We start from the raw sequence: 9,793 nt of genomic DNA, 5'->3' as shown, positions 1-9,793 counted from the left end.
ATCTACTTGTTTTTAGTCCAAAGTTATAATTATTCGGTTAATTTGCTTACGATGACAGATAAAATCAAACCAATTTTTATTCTCGGCCTACGCATGCTATTTATGGTCACTAAATGTACCTTTGGTAAGAATTATTGACATTATTTTTTATACACTATTTTTAAGAAGTGAATTAAAATAGGAGGACCCTTTGTTGGTAAGAAAGAAAATTATTCTACAAGTTGATTCAATAAAATGACATCACATGCAACGTAGTGGAACGTCCGAACCATTCATCATATTCCAAAATCATAAACGAGGCGGATTATATCAATTCACATTTCTACCATGGCTATTCACATAACTGTTATTATGCCATATCTGAACGAAATACCATTAACATTATCTAGCCTTAAACAAAATCTGATATTTGACAAAATAGGCTAATAATATAGTTTTTGATATTTCTACACTATTCTTTACTTAGCTAATGACATCCCAAGATAAAATTAATGGCCAACTTTCTGCCATGTTCCCTATCTTATAATTTGAATATAGCTATACTTAATGAAATTCTGAAATAAATAACATTATTACAAAGCTTATGTGAATTTCAAAGGGATGATTAACTAACAGTTCTCGCATCAAATGTAAGCTACTATATTAACCAACTGAAACAAAACTGAAATTTAAACTAATAGATTTAAACGAGGAAAAGACATAATTATAATTCCGAACTTCATTTATTTGGCAATGTTGAAGCTTTCCACAACATGAGTCTAATATATATACCAGATATTGGAAGCAAAAGAAAATGAAGATGAGAATCAGCAGCAGTAATAACAGTACAGCACAGCAACAACAGCCCAGCAACAGTAACAACCCAGGAAAAGAGTTTGCAAACCAGTAGAGCAGTAATCCCAAAAACAAAAGCTTCAAGCTTTGAATGAAACAACAACAATTAATACTGATTTCAAACAAAGAAAGAAAGCAGAAGATTTTTTTTTAGTTTTTATTTTTATTTTGAAAGCTTAAATATTTTTCGGAATTTTTCTTTCTCTTAAATATTCAGCCCTTTTTCTCTCTTATTTTCTTTTTGTTCCAGATTCGTTCCTCTATATTTGTGTGTCTCTATATGTGTGTGTTCAAGACTTCCTATATATAATCCCATCCCATAAATCTTTTAATCAATTAAAATCAACCCATTTTCTCTACCAAACCCATTATCTTCTCACTCATCCCCATTACATTAAATAAATATATCACACCACCCCATTATATTTTGTCCCCCATGCCTAACATAAACAAATACAAGATTCCCCCACACTAAAATTTGTCTTGTCCCCCCTTTATATTAAATAACTATATCACAACCCACCCCATTTCATTTTGTCCCCCATGCTTCACATAAAAAATTACAAAATGTACAATTCCTAAACTACCCCTCCGACCTTACTGAAATTACCAAACTACCCCTGAACGTACTGCAAATTACCAAACTAACCCCATCAGCTATACAAATCAATTAATCACACTCAACCAAAATATAGCCAATATGACCAATTTCTACACAAATTCAAACAACAAATCTCATGAACATGATTTCTTCAACATTTCAACAACAAATCACATGAACATGATTGAACAACAAAGAACAACTAAAATTTGATTGAACAATATTTTTAGCAACAAACCTATTTTCAGATTCAACAACAACAAACAAGTATATTTAGATTTCTAAATTCAATAATATTGAACTTAAAATCAACTCTAACAACATTACAACCAACAATTCCTATATTAAACTTTAAACAAGATTATGAGACAAATTCAAGAAATAATCATAAATGATAAACAATAAAACAAGAAATCAAACTATACAAATTTCGGATTCAAGATCAACCAAACAAAGTATGAACATGAATGAATCTATTTTTTTTTAAAACAACAAACATGACGGATTAAATGACTCAAACAACATTAATAATTTCTGGAAAATATATAACAACATGAAACAAATTGAAGAAATAATCAATTAAATTTCAATTTGAATCTAACAAACATCAAACTAACAAATTCTTACCTAAACAATAAAACAAACATGAAATAAACATGAAAAACCACTAATTAACTTTCCATTTGAAAACATGAAAAATTCACCAAATAATGAACAAACTAGAAAATTATTTCAACGAAGAACAAACCAAACAAGAATTGAATCATTTATCGATTTTGGATCCGAAAAATACCAAACAAAAATATGGACGATAAATGAGATTCAAAAACCAACTAACCGGAAATGAAACGACGAACAACGGCCAACCAACGACGAACTCGAACATCGATCGACGACATCGACCAAAACTCATCCATGTACGCGAACTCGACTGGACTGAAGTAGTAGCATCCGCTACTGCTGGACATCAGAGCTTGAACTGAATGACGAAGATGAAGCAGAAGCAACTGGAAGGAGGAAAGGACTGCTGCGACGAGCAGCAGCAGCACTTCATACAGTAGACGCCGCGAAGCCGTTGGAGAAGAAACCAGCAACAACTGCGTGGGCAATAGCAATGAGAATGGAGGGGGATGCTTAATCTTGCATTAGTGAAGCAGTAGCATCAGCTACTGCTGGACGTTAGAGCTTTGACTGAGGCAGAAACTTGTTCGTGCAACGGCGACAGTAGCCATGGCGGACTCCTCTCTTTTTGGAGGAGGAGATGAAGCAGTGACGGTGGTGATGATGCTGCCATGGAGAAGGTAAAGCTTGAGCAGCTGGGGAGGTGGAGGAGGCGTCCATGGATGCTGGACGAAGAAGAAGAAATAACGAAGGTGTTCGGCGAAGGGGTCGTCGCTTGGTTTGAAGGAGACGGAGGCAACGGGGTCGTAGCAGCCATGAACGGCTGTTGCGTGCACTGTGTGTGTGTGCAGTGAGGGTGAGGAGGATGGAGGGGCAGCTATTGATGCTAGGGAGGGGAGCTTGAGGAAGAAGAAGAAGAAGATAGGACGGGGGTGGGGCGGATGGCTTAAGTCTAGGGTTTTCTTCTTCTTCTTTTTTTTGTTTTGTAAAAATGAAAAATGAAAATGAAGAGGGGGAGTTGGGTTGTTGGTATTGGACTGGGTCGACCCAGTTCGAAATGGACTGGGTCGTTTGGGAAGATTGGGCCATTTTTTGGGCCTGTGGCTTGAAATCGAAGAAGAGGCCCAATTCCGACTTTCTTTATATTTTCGCTCTCTTTTCTTCTTTTATTTCTCTAAAACTAAATTATAAAAATACTTAAACTATTATTAAGAACTAAATTAAGTTATAAAAGTGCAAATTAACTCCCAATAACAATTAACGCACAATTAAGTAATAATTAAGCATAAAATTGTATATTTGGACATTAAATGCTAAAAATGCAAACGATGCCTATTTTTGTAATTTTTAATTTTTGTAAAACAAATTTAATTACGAACAATTGTAGAATTAAATCCTACATGCAAAATGCGACATATTTTGGTATTTTTAATAATTTAACAAATAAACATGCACAGACAAATCATACAAATAGTTACACAAAATATCACAAAATTGCACACCAAGGAAAATTATTTTATTTTTGAATTTTTTGGGAGTAATTCTCATATAGGGCAAAAATCACGTGCTTACACAAGTCACCGGTTGAATCCCGAATCGAGGAAAAGAATGACTCTGTTAAACAGTCTGCGCACCAGAAATTCGGATAAGGAATTCTGTTAACCCGGGAGAAGGTGTTAGGCATTCCCGAGTTCCGTGGTTCTAGCACGGTCACTCAACTGCTATATTCGGCTTAATTATTTATTTTATACAAATACGAACTTATGTGCAAATTTAAACTCTTTACCGCTTTTATTATTATTATTATTATACAGAGAATTGCAACGTTGTGAAAATGTATCTCGAACCACGTCACAATCAATGTACCCGTGGTCGTCGACACACTTCGACTCCGTTGAGATTTGGATTTGGGTCACATCAATGTACACCCGCGTTTAAGAAAGTAAATTATTAAAGGCGCGCCTAAAGGGATTAGCGTATTATTTTTTGAGAAGGCCGTGAAATCTTGCTAAAACGGCCCATCCGAAGTCTAACTAATTATTAACCATTTATTGAGGTCCCCGCAGCTTGCGTTTTGTTTGGCGAGGCTCGTCTCATTTATTTTTTAAAGGGCAATCCTAAAGTGACTACATTTCTACTAAGTTTGTCTCTAAAAGAAGCGAGAAAAGTCTTAATTAATTACATGCTTGACAAGTAGTTATTGGATTACAGTAGATGATAACGGTAATTTACACTCGAACTCATAAAAATGGAGAAATGTTTCGTGCCTTTATTCTATAAGTGAACTACTAAAGCTGAAATTACAAAATGCATACAAGATTGTCAAGATATTCAAAACAAACTAACCATTCTCCAAATTGATTTAAACTAACATTCCTAAAATTGATTTAAAATATTTGGAATTATCGGCTAGGAACTGTTATCAACGCGGATTCGAATATTGGCCTATATGCTGCCTAACGGAATCAAACACTGCCTATTTAAAATCTGCCTCAAATACAAAAGAAAGCTAGAAATATGGCAACTAATCCCTTAACATATTTGTTCATTCTACAAATTACATATTTAACTACATGGAATTTGTAATTGACAACTACAAACTATAGTTTGAAAACCAAACAGTTCCAGTTAAGTATAAGACTACGTCATGCATTCCAGTTGAGTTATAAAACTAAACTATATAAATACTTGTCACGTATCTTATTAAACTATAGATACAATACTAATTCATCAAAACACCCTAGCATTTCATTTCACTTTCACATCTCACAGCCACATCAGTATTGATTCGAAAGTGTACCTGGTATTGAAATAAAAGAAGAGGAAGATGAGAAATCAGCAGGGCAGTAACAGTGCAGCAACAGCAACAACAACAACCAGCAACCAGGAGATTTAAAACCCAGCAATAAACTCAGAAATCCAGTTGCAATTTCAGAAATACAAGGCAACAAAACAGGTATACCAGAGACAGCAACAAATAACCAGTGCAGACCAGAAATAACAAACTCAAAAAATCACTTGAAACCTCAATGAAATCCCAGAAACAAACCAGCAATCTCAAACAGAATAGTAGAACCAGAAGTGCAATAGAACAGCAAACTTTTATTTCTATTTTTTAAACTCTCCAAGAAAGAAACACTTTGAACTTTGTATTAAACACTAACAAAACTGATTCTGATTTTCAGAAGTGAAAGAAAACCCAACTCCCCAACTTCTTTTTTTTCCTTTTTAGTATTTTTCAGAAGATGCTTTTCAGTCCTTTTTTCTGTCCTCTCTATATCTCCTCCCTTTTCTCTACAGACCTCATCCCCCTCTTATACAAGTCTGCCTTCCTTCCAAACCTACTGCCCGACCCCCTTTTCCCCACTAAATCTGAAATTTTCCACTTAAAATCCACTAAGGAAAACTTTTCCTTATTTTCAACCCCCCATTCCCTTTTGTTCCCCATTAATACTAATCAATTCATTAGTTTTATGGTATTTTAATACTTAGTGGACAGAACACTCAAATCACCCATCTTCCCTGTTTTCAATTCCCAGATTACCCTCCTAAAATCCCTGAAATTGCAGTTATAGCCAATGCTCCTAAGTTCTGAATGCAGCCTTATGACTCACTACTATCTAGTTGACATTATCACCAATACTGAATTCAAATCAGTTGTCATATTCATTTCATACCCTTGACAGTAGGATTCGATTCATCAATTGCTTAAACTTGAATTAAACATCAACAAAATAAAGGCTAAGGCTATCGATTAACAGGGCATGACACAGCAGGTTTAGGTGACAACCAAAATAGCAACTATGATGAAGCAGTTCGATTGACCAAGCAATTCAGAACATTTCAAATGATCAATCAAAAACAATGTGACGAACTGAATATACCCACAGGCTCGGTACTAAGTTCAACTATACCAACAGGCTCGTTTCAACACAACATTTAGGACAGAAATGAAGTAGGAGGGGAAACAGACTAGCATGAACCATGAAATCAAAACCAACATTACACTACTATCATGTTAAATTAATATTCAGGACTACCGGACTAATCGACGTCACTTATTCAATTGATTACACAAATTATAACACATAACAATTACAGCAAACAGAAGAAATGACAGAATTGGACCAAATAAAAGGTCTACTAAAGATGAACAGAATTAATTAAAAGAAAAGTAGAAAAATCACACAAACTACTAAAACATGCAAAGAGATACAAATAGAACACATGAACAGAAGGAAGGAAAGGAAAAATACCTCTGAATCTTAAGAACAAAAATGACCCAGTCTCGAACCGGACTCGACCTCTTTGAGGTCGAACGGACTTTAATCGAAGTGTTCTCAACTGAGAACACCTTGATTAAGGTCTATTAGACCCCAACCCTTCGTTTAATTGGACAGACCCCAAGGTTCTGGATTCTAGGTTTCATACAGTCGATTTGGGGCTTGAAGGTTTCTGGTTAGATTCGAACCAAACCAAGCTTGGTTTGGTTACGAGTGAGGTCAGGGTAGTAACTGGTATGAATTTGGGGTGGTTTGACATAGATTGGGTTTTGGCTTGAATCTTCAAATGAAGATTCGAGAAGATGGGGATGATTCGAGCCAAGGGAGTAGTGGATTCGTAACCAGGGTGTTAAGGTGGATCTATGGTGTTAAGGAGGTGGCCGGCGGCGTAGTTGTCGTCGGGTTTCAGGCGAAGGGGAGCTATGGCGGCTAGGGTTTGACCTAGGTTCCGTCTCTGAAACGAGAGAGACAAAGTGAGGAAAGGGGGGCGTTTGGCTATGGGGGCATGGGGTGAGAGATGGGGTCTTATATACGAAGGGGAGGGATGGATCCTGGCTGTTGGATCAGGTGAGATTGATGGCCAGGATCTCTTCACTTAATGGAACAGTGCCGTTTTGATTGAGTGGGGATTGGGTCGGTCTCAGACGGGAGTGGGTCGGGTCATGAGGGAAAGCCTGGGAGCCGTTATATCAAAAGCAATGAACGGTCCCGATCAAATACAAACATACGACGTCGTTTGGTTTAATGAAAGAACTGAACTGGACCGTTAGATCTGTCCGATCAACGGTCCAGATGGAAAGTGCCAATACGGCGTCGTTTCCTTCGTCTGAGAGACCAGCTAACCGGACTGGGTCAAATGAGTTGATTTGGGCCTGGTTTTTTGTCCCAATTTTAAGCCCACATATGAATTCCTTCATTTTTTGAACTCTTTTTCTTTTACTTCTTTAATTTCTAATTTAAACACAATTCCTAATTAAATTGTAAAACCAAAAATAAAACTACACAGATATTAATTAACACTTTCAACAATTAACACACAAATTAAAACCTTAAAACTTCAAAACTTGAAATGTAAAGACTGAAATGTATTCCTCTGTTATATGGGCGGGCTCCCAACTTCAAAACTTGAAATGTAAAGACTGAAATGTATTCCTCTGTTATATGGGCGGGCTCCCAACTTCAAAACTTGAAATGTAAAGACTGAAATGTATTCCTCTGTTATATGGGCGGGCTCCCAACTTCAAAACTTGAAATGTAAAGACTGAAATGTATTCCTCTGTTATATGGGCGGGCTCCCAACTTCAAAACTTGAAATGTAAAGACTGAAATGTATTCCTCTGTTATATGGGCGGGCTCCCAACTTCAAAACTTGAAATGTAAAGACTGAAATGTATTCCTCTGTTATATGGGCGGGCTCCCAACTTCAAAACTTGAAATGTAAAGACTGAAATGTATTCCTCTGTTATATGGGCGGGCTCCCAACTTCAAAACTTGAAATGTAAAGACTGAAATGTATTCCTCTGTTATATGGGCGGGCTCCCAACTTCAAAACTTGAAATGTAAAGACTGAAATGTATTCCTCTGTTATATGGGCGGGCTCCCAACTTCAAAACTTGAAATGTAAAGACTGAAATGTATTCCTCTGTTATATGGGCGGGCTCCCAACTTCAAAACTTGAAATGTAAAGACTGAAATGTATTCCTCTGTTATATGGGCGGGCTCCCAACTTCAAAACTTGAAATGTAAAGACTGAAATGTATTCCTCTGTTATATGGGCGGGCTCCCAACTTCAAAACTTGAAATGTAAAGACTGAAATGTATTCCTCTGTTATATGGGCGGGCTCCCAACTTCAAAACTTGAAATGTAAAGACTGAAATGTATTCCTCTGTTATATGGGCGGGCTCCCAACTTCAAAACTTGAAATGTAAAGACTGAAATGTATTCCTCTGTTATATGGGCGGGCTCCCAACTTCAAAACTTGAAATGTAAAGACTGAAATGTATTCCTCTGTTATATGGGCGGGCTCCCAACTTCAAAACTTGAAATGTAAAGACTGAAATGTATTCCTCTGTTATATGGGCGGGCTCCCAACTTCAAAACTTGAAATGTAAAGACTGAAATGTATTCCTCTGTTATATGGGCGGGCTCCCAACTTCAAAACTTGAAATGTAAAGACTGAAATGTATTCCTCCGTTATATGAGCGGGCTCCTAACTTCAAAACTTGAAATGTAAAGACTGAAATGTATTCCTCTGTTATATGGGCGGGCTCCCAACTTCAAAACTTGAAATGTAAAGACTGAAATGTATTCCTCTGTTATATGGGCGGTCTCCTAACTTCAAAACTTGAAATGTAAAGACTGAAATGTATTCCTCTGTTATATGGGCGGGCTCCCAACTTCAAAACTTGAAATGTAAAGACTGAAGTGTATTCCTCTATTATATGGGCGGGCTCCCAACTTCAAAACTTAAAATGTAACGACTGAAATGTATTCCTCTGTTATATGGGCGGGCTCCCAACTTCAAAACTTGAAATTTAACAACCTACATTCTACAGGCGGGCTCCTGGCTCCAACAACAACTTAAATATAATTCAGCCTCCATTCTCCAGGCAGGCTCCTGACATCATCAGCAACTTTGAAAATAAATCAGCCTCCATTCTCCAGGCGGGCTCCTGACTCCTTTAACTTGAATCATCTTCTTTCAACTGCTTCCCTCAAAACTGGTGTCTTATTCCTCTGAAAACTGCTGGGGACAACACCGGTATTTTGTTCACAACTATGTTATTTTCCTTCTTCAAAGACTACTTCCTTTAAAGCTGGTGCTTTCCTTCGACTGGAATTACTTCCCTCCGACTGGTGTTTTCACTTCTCTGAAACCTGCCGGAAATAACACTGTTGGGGAATTATCTTCCTTCTTTAAGACTAGTTACTTTCCTCCCTTTAACAATGGTGGGGATGATACTGACTCAAAGACCACTACCCTTAAAACTTGGGTTATCTTGCTTCTTCCAAGATTGCTTTTTTTTATTTTTTGTACTCTTTCTCCCATAAACTGCGGGGGATTCCACTTCCTTCAAAACTTGTGTTATCTTCCATCTTCCCCAAGTGGGTATCTGATTTCAAGAAAATTTTCGCAATGAGAGAAAATTTTCTGCCCCAGTTTGATAATCTTCTTTGTGGCCATGTCTTCCCACTATCAATAATATCTCCTTTCCCTGTTTCAATCAAAGAGAAATTTGTTAGTTTAAAACGTGGTGAGTGGTCGTGCCACTTCTTCCGGGGATGGTTTTTCCCTTTTTCCTTTCCCTTCTTTGCTACAAAACTTTCTGGGGATGATATTATTTGTTGAGGATGATACTTCTGCTGGGGATGGTTTTTCTTTTCTCTTCCTTCCCCGCTCTGTGTTGTCCGACCATTGCAGAACTTGGTCGAGAATCTGTCGGAGTTGTTCCT

Source organism: Nicotiana sylvestris, chromosome 6, assembly GCF_000393655.2.
Source record: "Nicotiana sylvestris chromosome 6, ASM39365v2, whole genome shotgun sequence".
Lineage (NCBI taxonomy): Eukaryota > Viridiplantae > Streptophyta > Magnoliopsida > Solanales > Solanaceae > Nicotiana > Nicotiana sylvestris.
This window is presented reverse-complemented; position numbering follows the sequence as displayed.